This window comes from Camelus dromedarius, chromosome 2, assembly GCF_036321535.1.
Source record: "Camelus dromedarius isolate mCamDro1 chromosome 2, mCamDro1.pat, whole genome shotgun sequence".
Classification (NCBI taxonomy): domain Eukaryota; kingdom Metazoa; phylum Chordata; class Mammalia; order Artiodactyla; family Camelidae; genus Camelus; species Camelus dromedarius.
In genome coordinates, this window is record NC_087437.1 from 7,015,700 (window position 1) to 7,032,612 (window position 16,913).

General features: G+C 36.5%; 1 long non-coding RNA gene across 4 annotated transcripts in view; it reads left to right on the forward strand.

The window, feature by feature from the left end:
- LOC135322391 (uncharacterized) overlaps positions 1-16,913 on the forward strand; it is a 43,019-nt gene that overhangs the window by 7,128 nt on the left and 18,978 nt on the right. For 2 of the 4 annotated variants that reach the window (XR_010382915.1, XR_010382917.1), the window contains exons 2-3: positions 9,094-9,156; positions 11,171-11,242. This is a non-coding gene — a long non-coding RNA (uncharacterized LOC135322391). Of the gene's footprint in view, positions 1-9,093; positions 9,157-11,170; positions 11,243-12,897; positions 16,565-16,913 lie in introns of those variants that run through there. The other 2 variants (XR_010382914.1, XR_010382916.1) reach the window with 2 other exon arrangements.

Genomic DNA, 16,913 nt, shown 5'->3' on the forward strand with positions numbered 1-16,913 from the left:
CTTGGGCTGTAAGTCCAACTCAGAAAAGAAGGCTTGGTTTCATAGTTTCTTCTCTCCTACACATACATACTCACACGTACACACATTATTTGGAAATTACAGTCTAAGGGCTGCTTTAGGCATAATTAGATCTAGCTGCTCAAATAAGGTATCACCAACTATCTCTTGTTTCTGTTTTCTTCTTTTTTCACTTCGTTCTCAGCCTAGTTGTTCCTTTACTAGAGTGAGCTAGTCCCTCCAAGCTTCAGATCTGCTGACACAGAAACCCCAGCACAAACAGCTCCCCTTCTCAAAGTCTCCAGCTGAAGAATTCCAGCTGGCTGTGGCTGGCCCAGACTGCCTCTTGTACCCGTCCCTGCATTCATCACCCTGGTCAAGGGCTGTGGCTCTTTAACTCACCAGCCTTGGGTCAAATGCCCACCTTGGACTTGCGAGTGTAGCCATCCGACCCAAATCAGGTAGTCTGGGAGGTATGGTTCTCCAAACGAAATTGGGAATAATTTTTCCCGAAATAGGGGAAATGGATGCTTATCTGCCCAGACTGCAGATTTCCATCCACTTCTGTGCATTTTTTAGAATTACTTAGATGAGAATGAGCCAACTGCTGTGTTACAAAAGGATAACCAGTGTGCCGAGATACCCAGGCCTTCAGCCTTCCGGGTGACCCAACAGGACCTGGGAAAGGCTTAGGGTGGTCAGAGCTCCTGAGCCAGTTGCCTCATCCATTTACCCCACTGTTTTGGAGGAATATTAAGCATTTTCCATGGGTTCCATGAAGGTGATGTATATACAGGTCATCTGTGACTTGCACATTGAGAATCAATGGATTTTGAGGATCGTTCACCCTATGGGGTCATCTCAAACCCAATGATATTATTATTCCAGGATCTTCATAAGATGACTTGGAAGTTGGTTTATGCAATTGGAAGGACAATAAAAGCTCCAATTATGGTGCAAAGAAGTGGGACAAACAAATAAGCAGGACCAGCAGCTGAATCCTACTTTAACTTTGTTTTCAGTTTTGTTTTATTTAATATTTTGGGGCATTTATGGTCTATCCTATCTAATGAATACAAGTCCTAGTCTAGACCTCAGTTAATGTTTGGAACATAAACAGATGTGCATTATACAGACAGTGTAAAGGGGTAAACTGGTAACAGCACAGAACACAAAACTGAGTTAACTGTTGGTCATCAGATATGTTTTAAGTGCATTACATGCAATTTCATGGAAAAAGTGAATTCTGATGAATGGCCTGCCAACCCATTCTTTTGTTAAGTGAAGAAGCCACTATTGCTTTTTTAAACTCATTAATAAGATTAGTAAAATAAAGACATCTACCTCCTTAGTTTAGTATTAAGTCGGTAGTTTAGTTTCAGGTGGCCTCTCATGCTCTCCCTCCCCATTTTCAATCTCCTCCAAATCAACCCAATATGCCAAAGAAAATATTTTCAAATGATGCTAGAATGACTAGACATCCACCTAGAAAACAAACAAAAATCCCTGATCCCTACCTCATACCATACACAAAAATTCATTGGCAATGGATTATAGATGTAACTGTAGAAGTTAAAACCATAGATTTTAGAGCTTTATGTTTTCAAACCTAACATAACTTGGAGATAGACAAAGATTTCTTAGATAAGCCGAAATAGCAATAATCATAAAAGAAAAGAATAGATAAAATACATGTTAAAATTAAAGACGTCTCATCTAAAGGAAAGCAGAGGGAGGAGTTAAAGCCTGGGAATCCATGATTTTTTTTAAATTTAATTTTGTTTTTAATTGGAAAGTAGTTGATTTACAATGTGTTAGTTTCAGGTGTACAGCATAGTGGTTCAGTTAAACATATTACATATTCTTTTTCATTATAGATTATTACAGGCTATTGACTAATTCCTTTTGCTACACAGTGAGACTTTGTTGTTTATCTCTTCTGTATATAGTAGTTTGGATTCCATGATTAAACAATCACTGCTGTCAGGAGGATTTCCTCTCTTGTGCATTTTTTCAAGTTGTTTTGACCTCTAAGTAATAGAAGCTGGTTCTGAGCTTAAGCACTAAGAGGAAAGCACACTGGGGCTCTTCAGAGAATCCAGTCAGGTATGCTTGAGGGAACCCAGTCAGTCTTCTTTCTCTGTATCTCTTCTTTGTCTTTCTGCCTTGTGGCCATCCAGCTCTCTCCTCTCCTCAGTTACGTGGCAGAACATGGTTGCTGGCTGTTCTTGAGCCCTGGGTGTTCCGTTTGAATCATCCAGAGAAAGGACCATCTTAATGTCCTTCACAGTTTTCAGGGAAGAGTCTGATCAGTTGTCCCACTTGAGTCCATGACCACACTTAGTCCAATAAACTGTGACAAGAGGAAAGGCAGTATTTAAAGAAGCATAGAAAACCTCTCATCCACAGGAATGTAGGATAAAAAGAAATTGCATTCTAGTTAATATTCGCTCCACATTTCCTCTTTATTAGACAAGGGACAGAGTTGATGAAAATTTTGTACTGGATCAGTTTTTCCTATGGCTACAACTTTTGGTGTATCTCTTTGGTTACCTAACATTAGCATCTCTGTATTTCTACAAGTTGACTGATATATATTAAGGACCATAAATGAAATCAGTCCATTTTAAAAGTGGGCACATTTATTTGTAAATTATTAGCCAAGATCTATCCAAATGCAGACATGCTTTGTTCTAGTCTGGATATACAATAAAATTAATTTAAATAACTTTAATCAGCTTCTAAAACAGCAAATTTCAAGACTATTAGGTTAACTTTAAGAACTCATATTTATTGAGTTAACAGATGGTAAATTAAAAAACAATGAAGTTAATTTTTAAAATCATTCATTGAATTAGAAAAACAGACATTTAACAAAACTGTTTTTAAGCTAGTTTTTTCCATCCCAATATACATATTTGAAGGGACTTCTGCAAAGACACTGAATGAGTTGCAATATATGAACACATTCTTCCACTGGATTATTTTTTTTTAGAGGCTTTGAAACCATCTGAAAAATAACTTTATGTATCAACAATAGCAACGTATGAAATAAGCATATTCCAGATATTGGAATGAAGAGTCTGCTTCATCACGTATGTACTGTAGCATGTTTCTGTGGCCTTCTGTGTTGCTGGCCCTGACATACCTTAGGAGTTGCCTGTGCTCACAGAGTAACTGTTACTCCTGGCCAGAATTACATTTCTGCGTTTCAATGGTCAAGACATGAGTTTTCCCTTTGATGGCTTCTTGGGCCTTATGCACCAATGACTTGAAATATATGAGCATCACAAAAATGGTCTCCTTTGTTCTTTTTTTGTTTTCTCCTTTGCTTTCATTGTAAGTGCTAGAAGCTGACTCCGTAAGCTTACAGGAAAAGGGGAATTTTGTGGAAGTACTTTGAAAGCATGCGAGCTTTTCCTCTGTGGATAGAATTGAGGATAACATCACTAATATGTTAAGATGTATCATTTGCATTTTACTGGCTGTTTAGAACTGGAGTTATACCTGTGGAAGGGAAGTTATTCCATAAAAATATTTGGGATAAATGTGTTTGAATGGCTGGTTGCTCGCTTGGTGTTAGAGTCCTTTTCTCACCTCGGATAGTTGCAAATTGTAATATTTATTTTATGGTCCTAGAAACTCCTTGTCTAAAATCTGGTCTTACTTTACATCATAAGTCTTAACATTACTGAGTCAGAATTATTGAGAACTGTATTTAAAGGTTTTTTTTTTTTTTTACTTAAAGCAACATAGATTTATTTCTTGTTCATGTTACACGTTCTTTTCTGGTTAGCTAGGGATTCTGCACCACGACATCTGTACATCATGACTAAAGTCACTTTTCTGGTTAATCAATGTAACATGAGCATGTTCCATAGCATAAAATAATATTTTATGTCATCTATTATGTAGATACACCGTAACTTTCTTAACAAGGCCCCAGTCATTGCATCTAAGATGGTTTCATCATTTTATTTATTTTTGTATTGAAGTATAGTTGATTTACAATGTTGTGTTAATAGTGATTCGTTTATACATATGTATTCTTTTCCATTGGTTTTGATAGAAACATTTATTAGTTGTAATTTAGTTAAAAAGAGATATATAAAAGCACATTATTATTGAAATGACTGTAGTAAAAATTATCTCATTATTGTGCATTTGAAACTATTTAGCCCTTAGCCCCATTTGTCCTTGAAGTAATTGTTTTTATAAAACCTTTTGATAACATGTGGCTTCTAAGGAATGCAGTTGATGCTGATGGCTAAATATTGGGTTTTTTTTTTTTTAACTAAAGAAGCAATGTTTTCAAGAAAATAATTCTGAAAAGGCAGTTTTAAAATTTTTAAATGAAGATTCTGTAACTAATGATCACAATGTGGAAAGAGAAGATGGAAAAAACAAAAACATTAGAAGTTGTTTCTTTATCTTTAAATCATTGGATAAGAATGCATTTAAGGATAGTTGTGAAATTTTTAATATAGGTACTAGTTGAATGGGAGACAGTATTTTTTAAGTAATTGTGGAAGATAAAAGTAAACAAAACATAGTTCATGCAAAAGACAAGATGGAAAGAAAACAATTAGGAGTTATTGAAAAGAAGAATGTATAAGTCCAATCAAGCTTAAAAATTATGACAAGTATAAATGGCTTAAATTTCCCCATTCAAATGGAAAGATCTTCACATTAAATTAAAATGAAAGTCTTATGATTTGGTGATGCTTAAAGAATCATACTTAAAGAAGAAATGACATGAAAATACTTTTTAAAAGGGCAAAGACTTTCCAGCGCAACATGCCCACATCTAAATCAGATATAACAATAATGAATATTAAGCAAAGCAGAATTTCTGTCAAAAAGCAGTAAATAAAGACAAAGAGGACTGATTTATAATCATTTAATAATGTAATATTAGTGAAGGAATATGGTACTGAAAAATTATGCATTAAATCATGTTAAACAAAAAATAATTTATACATGCTGTTTTTAATGCAGTAGAACTCACCATAGCAAAATAATGAAAGTAATGTGTATTCAAGCCATGCAAAAGTTTACAAAATTAGAAACTCTACTAACGAAATATTTCATATTAATAGGTTAAATAAGGAAAAGAAGTAAATGATTACTTTAACAGACTGTGTTTCGAAGCATTGGATAAAATTTAATACCTATCCTGATTCAATGGTAAAAAGGAAAAATAAACTGTTTCTTCAATATGATGATAAATATTTTCAACTAAGAGTCAACATTAAAATTAATGTAAAAATACTAGAAATGTATATGTGGTATAATGATTTTGCCATAGTGCTTTTATTAAATGTTATGTTAAAAGCCCTGATCAATATAATAAAACACACTAAAGAAAGAAGGACTATACAGAGTGAAAAAAGAAAAACATTATCATTATATACTGGGAAATATTTTTATAGCTTGGAAACCCCAAGAAGGGAATGAAAATATGAATAGACTTAATAAATTAATAAAAAGTGAAGACATATGAATATTAACATAAATCAAGAGTATTTCTAAATGTTGCAACCGTGAACTCAAACATAGCCATTTAAAGAGATTAACTTTATAAGAGCAACAAGATATACAAAGTTCTATGATCAGTTTTAAACAGAAAGATGTTGCCTATCCAAATAAAACTTTTAGGAGCCATGGAAATATTAAATTAAACAAAAGACTGGTTTCTGGTTTAAAAGAGAACATATTTTTAAATTGTTAATTTTTTCAAAGTATTGATTTAATGAGGAATCTAATGACAATCTCTTGTTTTTCATATTTTGAGATAATGATGAGAGCAACTTGATTTTGACATAAACCTGGAAAATAAAGTAGGCAAGAATAGCAGAAATCAGTTTTGAGAAAGAAGAATAATGAGGAAAGACTAGTCTTATCAAATTTTAAAATTGATTATAGAGTTATAATACTTAAAACCATGTGATACAGGCACCAACATACATAGATTAATGAGGCAAAATATACTGTCAAAATAAATTATGTTTTGTATAATAATTAAATATTCAGTAATTTCAGGATACAAATCAATAGAGAATGTCTTACAATACGTGGACTGATTAACAGTTTTGAAAACATCAATTTATACACTCATCACACACATATAGTAAGTTAACAAAACTCAAACCTTAGAAAGTCCAAAGGGACTTGTTTCGTATAGGATTAGAATACTGTAACTAATTGCAAAGTGAAAGATAAAATGGATTTGATTATATTAAAGCAACAATAAAACAAACAGTAGCCTAGGTGCAATTATTTAAACATAACAGAAAGGGTTAATGTGATTATTACACAGAAGCTCATGCAAACTCATAATAACACAGCTGAGAACTGGTACGTGAGATAAGAATAGAAACACATTTAACTAATATATGAAATAAGACTAAAATCACATTTCACAAAAGATGAAATATAACACATTTGCAAACATAAAATAAATTCAGCTTTACTAATAACCAAATGAATATCCACTAAAACAAAAATGTTATATTTTGGTTTAATCAATTATTTTTTAAATGAATATCAGGGATTTACATTCCCAGCTGTTGCAGAGTATTTTCATTTAGATCAGCTCATCCTCTGAGAGCAAGTAGAAAAGCTGGATAAAATCTAGCAAATATTTGTTTAAAGGCATCAGAGAGCTTCAAGGTGGAGAGGGCTTGAGAGGCCAAGAACCCAGAGAGCTAGGAATTCAAGAGAGAGCTCACTTACATAACTACCTGTCAGAAGCTAAAGTAAAACATCACTTGACAATAGATCATCCAAAGGCTCAAATTATCTCTATAAGTTTCCATATGCAGCATCTGGCATTCAATAAAATTACCAGGCATACCAGCAGACAAGATAAAATGACCAAAAACAGACCTACAGGCGATCTGGATGCAGGAGTAACAGACTTTAAAATATCCATGATTAATAAAGAAATTAAGTGAGAAGATGGACAATTTTGGCATGTTACTGGGAACTGTGATAAAAATCAGATGGAAATTCCAGAACTGAGAAATTAAAAACTCAATAGATGGGCTTAAGAGCAGATTAGAAGAGCTGGAGAATAGATTGCTAAGCTGGAAGGCAAAACCAATAGAAAATTTAATGTTAATATGCAAAGTCAGTAAGGGTACATTGAGAAATGGTTTCTGCTTACATAAATGGTAGCATATAAACCTATATAACACTTTTTGGAAATACTCTGGCAACATAAATCAGATATTAGAACAAAAAAAAAGGTGTTTATATCTTTTGACCAAGTAAACTTATGTCTGGGAATATCTATTAAGAAAATATTATTTTTAAAATGTGAATTGCTTTATGTATGATGATGTTCACGGCAGACTTACTTATGATAGTAATAACTGTGTGCAGGTAATATTTTAATCCACACAGTCAAGCCTTACAAAAACCCAAGGAAGTGGAGGCAGTTACTTTTCATTTCCTCATTTTATAGATGAGAAAACTGAGACATTTAGAGGTCAAGTAGCTTACTCAGGATTGTGTAGCTAGTGAATAGAGAAGTGAGGATTTGAACTTGGCTGTCTACGTGCACAGCCTGCCCTTTAATCTCTTCTGGGCTGTTGTAACCAACCTCAAGAGGTAACAACTGAGACTTGCCAAACAAGTCCGGTCTCCCCAGTCTACGCAGTATGACACAGGTGCTAAAAATGAACACCCATGAACTCTTTAGTGACATAGGAAATAGTTCTGATATACTGTGAAGAGAAAAAAAAAAATCATAGAACTACAGCAAATCAAAAAATTTACATATAAATATGACTGAAAGCAAATATTCCCAAAGGCTAACATTAATTCTGTGAGGTTAGTAGCACTTTTCTTCCATTTCTTTTCTTCTGTTTCTCATTTTCTCAAATTGTTAATGATTTAAATTTTTAAAAATATAAATATTAAATATTTAATTTAATAATATTAAATATTTAACAATATCTGTTCCTTATATTCAAAAATATATACCATTATTTATATATTTGAAAAAACCTATAAAGTATATTGGTTAAGAGCCTGGACTCTGGAGCCAGCCTGCCTGTGTCACCACTTACTAGGCGTGTGATGATGGACAAGTTGTTGAACTTTTGTTTCTAAGTTTATCCTGTAAAATGAGGATGATTATAGTACCTACCTCATCAGTTGATTGGGAGGATTAATATACTTTAAATGTATTTAGAACACTGGGTGGAACTTAAATATGTAAGCACCGTCTACTATTATTATTGTTATTTTACAAATAAACCTCATTGTGCTACAGCTCCTTAGGGACTGGACAAAAATGACATTTCCCTCTAGCCGGTCCTTAGATAGCAACAAGTTTTGTTTCTGTATGTAGATCGTTCTTCGTCCTTACTATGAATTCCCCAGTGCAGAGATTTCTAGGAACCTACCTACCACTTGTTGTAGGGGGCACTTTTGAACTCTTTCCAAGAAAGATTGACAAAAATCAAACGTCTGTTTTTTATTTTCAAGAAGCATAGTCTCTCTGCTTGTGTCGTATCTCTGAGGACATGTACATGAGTGATTGAAACTGCTCATTGAAGCCAATATTACCATTGATATTAATATCACCAGCCCTGAATTAGAGAAAATATTTATCTGCTGCCTCCATTTCACCTTTCTCTAGATGCATGACTTTTTCCCAGCTCCCTGATCTGACAATAGAAAGCTGTTTAAGAAATAGGACTTTTGTTGTGACTTGATTTTTCCAAATTGAACACCCTAGGGGACCTGAAGGTGTGCTTTGAAACTTTATTCCACTTGGCAGATCCCCAAAGTTTGGAAGATTTTGGTAGAATTTCTTATTACTTGAGACAGTTTCAGTGAAAGCAAAAACAAAAACAGAACAAACAAACAAAAAACCCCTCAAACAACTGTTAAGATGCCAGGATTTATTAACTGTCTTAATGGCTAACGAACGAAATGGTAAAACCTTATAATAACCCCTCACAATTATACTGACAGGTGTTTGCCAGGTAAAATATTGCAGGACCTGTAAGAGGAAAGGATACAAATTGGTATTTTATACCCTTGGGAGAGCAGTCACCTTCAATGAGTCTGTTTGGTTTTCAGGATGTTGCTGGCCTCTGCTCTTGTAAGACTTCTGCTGCGGAACCCAGGCGTGAACCCTCCTAGGTGAGTTAACCATTTCCTTAATGCTTCTGTCTCTTACCTGCCTCTGTCCGGGTTCTATGACATTCATTAATAACGTCCTTTGGTTAAACTCTGTAATAATTCACAGCTCTATAATATGGGAAATGTTAACAAACTGCTTCAATGTCTGAGTTTTCCATTTTTGCTAAAGTTATTCCTTTTGGGGTTATTTATGAAAGCGTCTCTAGGTTTATCTACCCCACACCCACTTTATTCCAGGATTTACCCTAAACTTTTCACATTCTCTTTTCTAATAGTCATGTTCTATTATAACACATATCACTTGTCATGGCAGATTTACTAAGTCACAAGCCAGCATTTCACAAGTAATGATAACCAGCCACATGAAGAACAAAAAAAGAGTATAGTAATAATGAAATTCCTTTCCTCTTTTGGAAAAGTGGATCAAAGTATTCATGTAACAAGTGGTGAATCAATGATGGGTCAATTACAAGGTATTATTATTACCTTATTAATAATAAGATGAAAGTGATCTCAAAATTATTGATATAATTTGAACTAATTTCTTATAGAGATAGATGCCAGACAATTTATTATTCTTATAATATAATTGGAGGTGATTTCATGTGTTCATATTACCACATAAAATTCAATGGAATTGAGTTTGGTCCTCTCTGCAATAGGTCATCAATATCTGGACTTGGAGAAAATTTCTAAACAATTCTGGGCTTCAGTGTCTTCAGTTGAAAATAAGAACAATAGTAATTGTCTACAAGGTTATGAAAGCAAAATGTCATCACCTAAAACACCTGGCGCCCAGCAGTCACTCAGTGAATGCTAGTTTTCCCCATCCCTGTTTATGGAGCTAGGAGTTAAAGAGACAACACACAATTCTGCTTTTGTCTTCAAACACATTCTTCATTGATTGTCTTATGAATATAACCATTGACTCAGAAAGTAGGTGAAATCTTCATCTCTCTGATTTTTGTTCATTTCATACTTTAATGAGCAGCTACTATAAGATAAGAACTGACTGCTTTGGGAGACAAAAAGAAGAGTGAAATATTGATCCTATTCTCAAGGAGATTAGCATCTAGAAATGGAGGTTATATTTTTTTTAAATGCCAGTAGAGAAACAATAAAGTACTATCTTCATAAGAAGTTTTTTTTTTTTAACTGAAGTATACTTGATTTACAATGTTGTGTTAGTTTCTGGTGTCCAGCAAAGTGATTCAGATATACATACATGTATGTTTACATTTTTTTCCTTTTCAGATTCTTTTCCATTATAGTTTATTACATGATATTAAGTATAGTTCCCTGAGCTATACAGCAGGTCCTTGTTGTTTATCTACTTTATGTATAGTAGTTTGTATCTGCTAATTCTAATCTCCTATTTTATCCCTCCCCCCACCTTTCCCCTTTGGTAGCCATAAGTTTTTTTCCCTATGTCTGTGAGTCAATTTCTGTTTTGTAAATAAGTTCATTTGTACTGTATTTTAGATTTCGCGTATAAGTGATATCATATGATATTTGTCTTTCTGTGTGTAACTTACTTCACTTAATGTGGTAATATCTAGGTCCATCCATGTTGCTGCAAATGGCGTAATTTCATTCTTTTTTATGGCTGAAAATATTCCACTGCATATATATCACAACTTCTTTATCCAGTCATCTGTCGATGGACATTTAGGTTGCTTCCATGTCTTGGCTATTGTAAATAGTGCTGCTGTGAACATTGAGGTGCATGTGTCTTTTCTAATTAGAGTTTCCTAGAAGGAGAAATTATTTTAACTAGGATTATCAGGGAAGGCTTCATGGAGGTGGTAGGGACTGGGCTTTAAAGAAGGGGTAAAATTTGGACAGCAGGAAGGGAGAGAATACAAGTAGCCAAGACTCAAGTTGTGGAATTGGGTGGAAACAACATTGACCTGGGACTGGAAAGACCTGGGTTGGCATTACCTTGGATGAACCACTTCTTCAGTTTCTTCATCTGTGAAATGTGTGAAATGATCTGTACCTGTTGGTCTTTCAGGGCTCTGGAGAAGATCCAATGGGAGATGCAGAAACTCTTTGGAAACCTTGAAGCACTCTGTAAATGAAAAGGGTAAACTTTTTCTTCTCTTAATACCATAAACTTCATGAGGGCCAGTCATGTTGGTTTTTTAAAAAGTTAAAGATACTTCTAATGAAGTATATCAAAAAATCATATTGTAAACCTTAAATGTTTATAATTTTTGTCAATTACACCTCAATAAAACTGGAGGGGGAAGTTTGATAGGGTAATGAACCATTGATTGAATGAATGAATTCATGAGCATTCTGGACTAAATGTCTGTGTCCCCCCAAATTTGTATGTTGAAACCCCAAACCCCAATGTGGTGGTTATCAGGAGGTGGGGCCTTTGGGAAGTAATTAGGTTTAGATGAAGTCATGAGGGTGGGGCCCCATGATGGAATTAGTGCTATTACAAGAAGAGGAAGAGACCCAAGGCAAGACAAGAAGAGGGTCCTCACCAAGAACTCAATCTACTGGCACCTTGATCTTGGACTTCCCAGCCTCTGGAACTGAGAAATAAATGTCTGTTGTGTAAGCCACCCAGTTTATGGTATTTTTTTCTAGCTAAGGCAGTAAGTGAGTGAATAAATGAATGAAACAGAGCAAAGGCACAGAGTAGGAAGGCATATAGTATGAATGGGGAATAAAAGGCTATCTTTGAAAACACGTGCTGTGGTTGGGTGTTAGGAACATAACCTGTGGCTGGATGCAGTGGGTCCACTAGGCTGGTAGGTCTTGGAGTGTGGTCTGTGAACCAGCAGCATCTGTGTCCCCTGGGAACTTGTTAGAAATGCGAATTTCTGGGCTCCCACCCAGGCTTTAACTAAATCTGAAACTCAGGGGCGGGGCCAGCAATCTGTAATTTAGCCATTCCTCCGGGTCATTCAGATGCATGCTAAAGTTTTGACTTTGTACTAACAGGGACAGTTCGGGAACTATTCTGCTGGAAATTCAGTGTTAATGAAGGTTTCTAGCTGTGGATGGACAGAATCAGAGCTGTATTTCTCAGATGATGAGGCATGAGATTGTGCTTAAAAGAATTCATGGCTTCAACAGGCACAGGACAGCTGGAAATCCTGGAAAACATGTATTCGCGAAGCCTCAAAGTTGAAGATTTTGGTTTTTCATAGTTTCAGTTAACAGCCAACATCACCTAAGAAGCAAAGCAGGGCAGGCACTGCTCCCAGGCACTGGGCAAAGCTACTTGGTTTCCAGGGACCACGGCGGATGAGAATGTTTATGTGAAAGCACAGGAGTGAACAGTCAGATAGGGGCCTGGCTGATCTCGGGGAGGGCTCTTAGACCTGACTAACTGTGGGGAAACCTTCAATGGAACCTTCCAAACCAAGTTAAATGGACTGCTCTTCCTAGACTGAGCTAACTAAATATATGGGGTGCACATGCGACTCTGTCTTCAGGGCTGGTGGAGACAGGTCTGCCAAAAGAGAGGGCGTGATATGGAGGAGAAAAGAAGAGCCTCAAGGGAAAACATTCATCTTAAGAAGCAAGAATACAAGGGCCAGATGTGGGGGAAGTTCGGGAGAAGCAGAGTGAGAGCTGTTCAGAATGGTTGGGGGCTGCTGGAATGACCAGTCATCCGGGGTTTGCCCAGGACTGTGTAGGGGTACCCCAGGACACAGGGTGTCAACCCAGGACAGCTGATCACCCTGTAACTACAGTCCCTCCCGTGTGTTTAAAACCCAGGGAGAAGACACAGTGAAAGCAGAAAAATTGCAGCTTTAAATCTTGTGTCTCAACGTGACTGTCTGCAGACTGGCAACATCAGCATCCCCTGGGAGCTTATCAGAAATGCAGCTGCTCAGGCCCACCCGAGACCTGCAGGATCAGACCTGCACCAGAACAGGAGCCCCGGCTGGTTTGTACGTGCCTCAGTTTGCAAAAGCCGGTCTTAGAGGATCCTGGGAGCTCCAGATGGCATCCCCCAGTAAGAGAATGTAGCACTGAGGGAAAAGAAGAGAATTTCTTGGCTGTGATCGGGCTTAGGTCCAGGTCAACCCGATTCTAAGCCCAAACCATATCAGCCTTACCTGGGAAGGGACACAAGCACCAGGGAAGACGATATACTAGAAGTCACAGAGGGGAAAGGACGGTGATCACAAAATAGCCAAGAGGGTCCTCCTGAGCTATTAATAGTTGCAGGGACCATGAGGAAAGCCAGAAATTCAGCAGTCTGTGCGCTGAGAGCAAAGCTGAAGAAACACTTCTGTTCCTGTTGACCGAAAAAATGCGCAACCTAAAATTTGAGAGTTCTGTTTTATTTGGTGGACTTTCTGAGGACTCGAGCCCGGATGACAGCCTCTCAGATGGCTCTGAGGGTCTGCCCCAAAGAGGCACAGGAGGAGCCGATATACGGGAATTCTGTTGCAAAGACCAGGTAGTCAGACTATCAAAAGATTACTGTTAATTAAAAAAAAAAGTTATCTCATGTTTAAGAATTTAGCGCTTTCTTATGTACGGGAAGGTGCAAAGCTCTGGGCTCACTGAAATTGTTCCTTCGGTGCGCACCTAGCTGTCTAGGGCCAGTGTCCTGTTCTTTCCCATCCAGAGTTCCCTCAGTGGGCACTGTAGGGAGTGGCTGCAGAGCCCGGGCTGCCTGCTTGTCTCCATCCTGAGGGGTCCTCGCTGTCAGGGTCGGTGGTGGCAACTAATGACTTGATGGCCACAGCATCCTCTGTTTCATTTTTTCATTCACATTCCTATTACTGTGATCCTGTTTGGTTAAAACAAGCTGCGCTGGGCTGGGGAATGAGTGATGCTTAGAAATGTGGAGCCCCAACTCCAGAGGTAAGTTTATGGAGAAGGATTAAAAATCATCCCCACTCAAAGTATTTGGCTTTTAGCATCTGCATATTGCTCCAATATGCAAAGAAAGTTTCATTTTCTTCCTTTTTCCTGTACCCAGTCTGATCTTTTTTCATGGGCTCCAGGTCTGCATTCTAGCAGGGATAATTTGCACTTAATTAATAGTGTTTCATTTTCCTCCAGCTCGAACGTAACTCTTTCACTTAAAACATTCTAACCAGTAGCTCTTAAACTCAGATGTGCAGCAGAGTCACCTGGAGGGCTCGTTAAAACACAGATTGCTGGGTGCACCCTCCAGGGGTTCAGTACACTGGGTGGAGACACAGAAGTTGCGTTTCTAAGGAGTTCCTGGGTGATGCTGATATTGTAGGTCCAAGGAACACACGATGACAAGCTCTTATTCAAAGTAGTCACCATTTTATTCCCATCCAAAGGTGATGATTTCAAAACCATCATCTTTCAGATAGATTGATCAGCCTGTCTGATGGATCGTCGGTCAAGTACATGGTCTTCCTGCAGCTGATAAGGATGCAGCCAGTGGTATAAGTAACTCGCCGTGAGAGATTAACACACCTAAACTGGTCTACATCTTGTTCACCAAGACTAGTCCACCGATTGCATGCTAAGATGTCATGGCAATGTCCATTTATGATATGAATTTCTAAATATGAACTTACCTGTATTTCTCTCTCAGAACCACGTTTGCAGCTCTTCTGTAAATACAGTTATTTCCAAATAAACCTAATGAAGGGAAACCTTCACAACCTGGGTCATAAGTGGAATAGATATCTGTTCTATGGAAAGAGCTTATGGTCTGCATCCACCTGCTTCATGATATGATAAAAGGGGGAAAGATGGGGCTCGGAGAAAATCTTCTCTTAACAAATCTTGGCTTTCAAGTCTCTTATCTTTTGCAGAATAAAATATTTTATTTTGGGTGTTGTAGGCAGAACAGTAACTTTTTCCCTTTCTCTGTACAATCTTGCTGTAACAAAACGAATCCCCATAACCTGAACAGACAATGAAGGAGGTCTTATACATAGACAGTAGATTAATGTAAATTCCCAGATGATGCTTTGCTGCCAATCTCTGAGTACCAAGAACTGGGGCTCTTTCTGAGTTATCTCCTCTTCCTTTGACACTGTAAGCATCGGGAAAGTGCTTACTGGCCAGAGGCTTAAAACAAATGGGAAATGCACAGTGCCTCTGTAAGTCCAGAAATGAAGTAAAAGTTAAAGAAGAAACACATTAATCAAAATATGGCATTATTTCATTCTTTTTATGGCTGAGTAGTATTCCATTGCATTTATACACCACATCTTCTTTGTCTAATCATCTGTTGGTGGACATTTAGGTTGATACCATGCCATTTGCAGCAACATGGATGGACCTAGAGATTATCATATTGAGTGAAGTAAGTCAGACAAGGACAGATATCATATGATATCAATTATATGTGGAATCTAAAAAAAAAATGATACAAATTCTATTTACAAACCAAAAACAGACTCATGGACATAGAAGACAAACTATGGTTACCAAAGGGGAAAGAGTGGGAAGGGATAAATTAGGGAGTTTGAGATTTGAGAATGTTAACCACTATATATAATAATAGCCATTAGTGAAAAAGAATAAGAAAATGAATATACGTATAACTGAGACAGGATGCTGTACACCAAAAACTGATACATTGTAACTGACTGTACTTCAATTTAAAAAAAGAGGCAGTGTTGTTTGTCTTATCGATACATATTATCCAATTTGCAGAAAATAGAAATAATATTGCAAACAGCAAAAGGAGATCCTGTGTGCTGATTCCTGTGTCCTGGTGGGCACACACAGTCCTGTTTAGGACAAATATCCCCTCCCTTGGACTATTGCCCCTGCCAAACAGACCACTTATGTGATCTTTGGCTGTCTTAATGTCTCTTTGGGGACCAATAGTGTTTCTTTTTCCCTATATGCCAACTTTGTCTCCTTTACACTTGAAGAATTCAGTATTTGTTTAAGAATAGTTCAAGAATGCAATATTAGTTTAAAGGACTTTTCAACTTAGAACAAACTTGTAGAGATTTAGTCACTCATGATTGATGTTAGGCAAATAGAAAAAAAAAAAAAATGAAGGTTGATTTCATCCTCTGCCTTTCAGAACTTTAGAGGGGAAAGAAAGTAGACTGTTTTTCAAAACTGTTCAAATTTTTGCAAGTAACTTAACATTGCTTTTCTGGTTTTTAGCTATGGAAATGGGGACATGTATATATATCAGCTTCTTTTTTCTTTAAGGACTTGTGTTCATTTCTCTTCATATAAACATTTATAATTAGAAATTATTGAATTGTCATCTTAATGTTGCACATGAAATAAATCTGATGTGTGTATTAACAACAAAGACTTATGTTCCAAACAGGAAGGACTAATTCATGAAACCAAATTTGAAGTTCAAGCAGAATTGTTATTAACGAACTTGTATTTCCCTTCTTCTTGGCCCTTTTGGTCTTTGTGCAATGTATACATAACTACAAATAAAGAACTAATGATTACATTTCTACTGGGAAATTTATTTTAAATGTGGCAACTGTCCCTCAGTTGTGCATGTGCAACTGTTGGCTGATCCAGATTCTTTTGTATAAGGAAAAAAACTGGTGAATCTGAAATAAAAGTGCAAAATATCATCTTTCATGCAAATATACTAATCATGCCAAAGAAAGCAAGAAAACTTACTTCAAAAAATAATTGTTTTTGACAAGAGATTACAAGTGGGAGCCTAATAAATAAACTTTATTTTTGTTCTTCTTTCTTGAAGTTTTTAACCTCGGACTACCTTCTACTTTCCCTGCAACTTACACTAAATAATGCGGGTTGTTGTGCATTTTTTATATCAGGAAGCAAATGTTAAA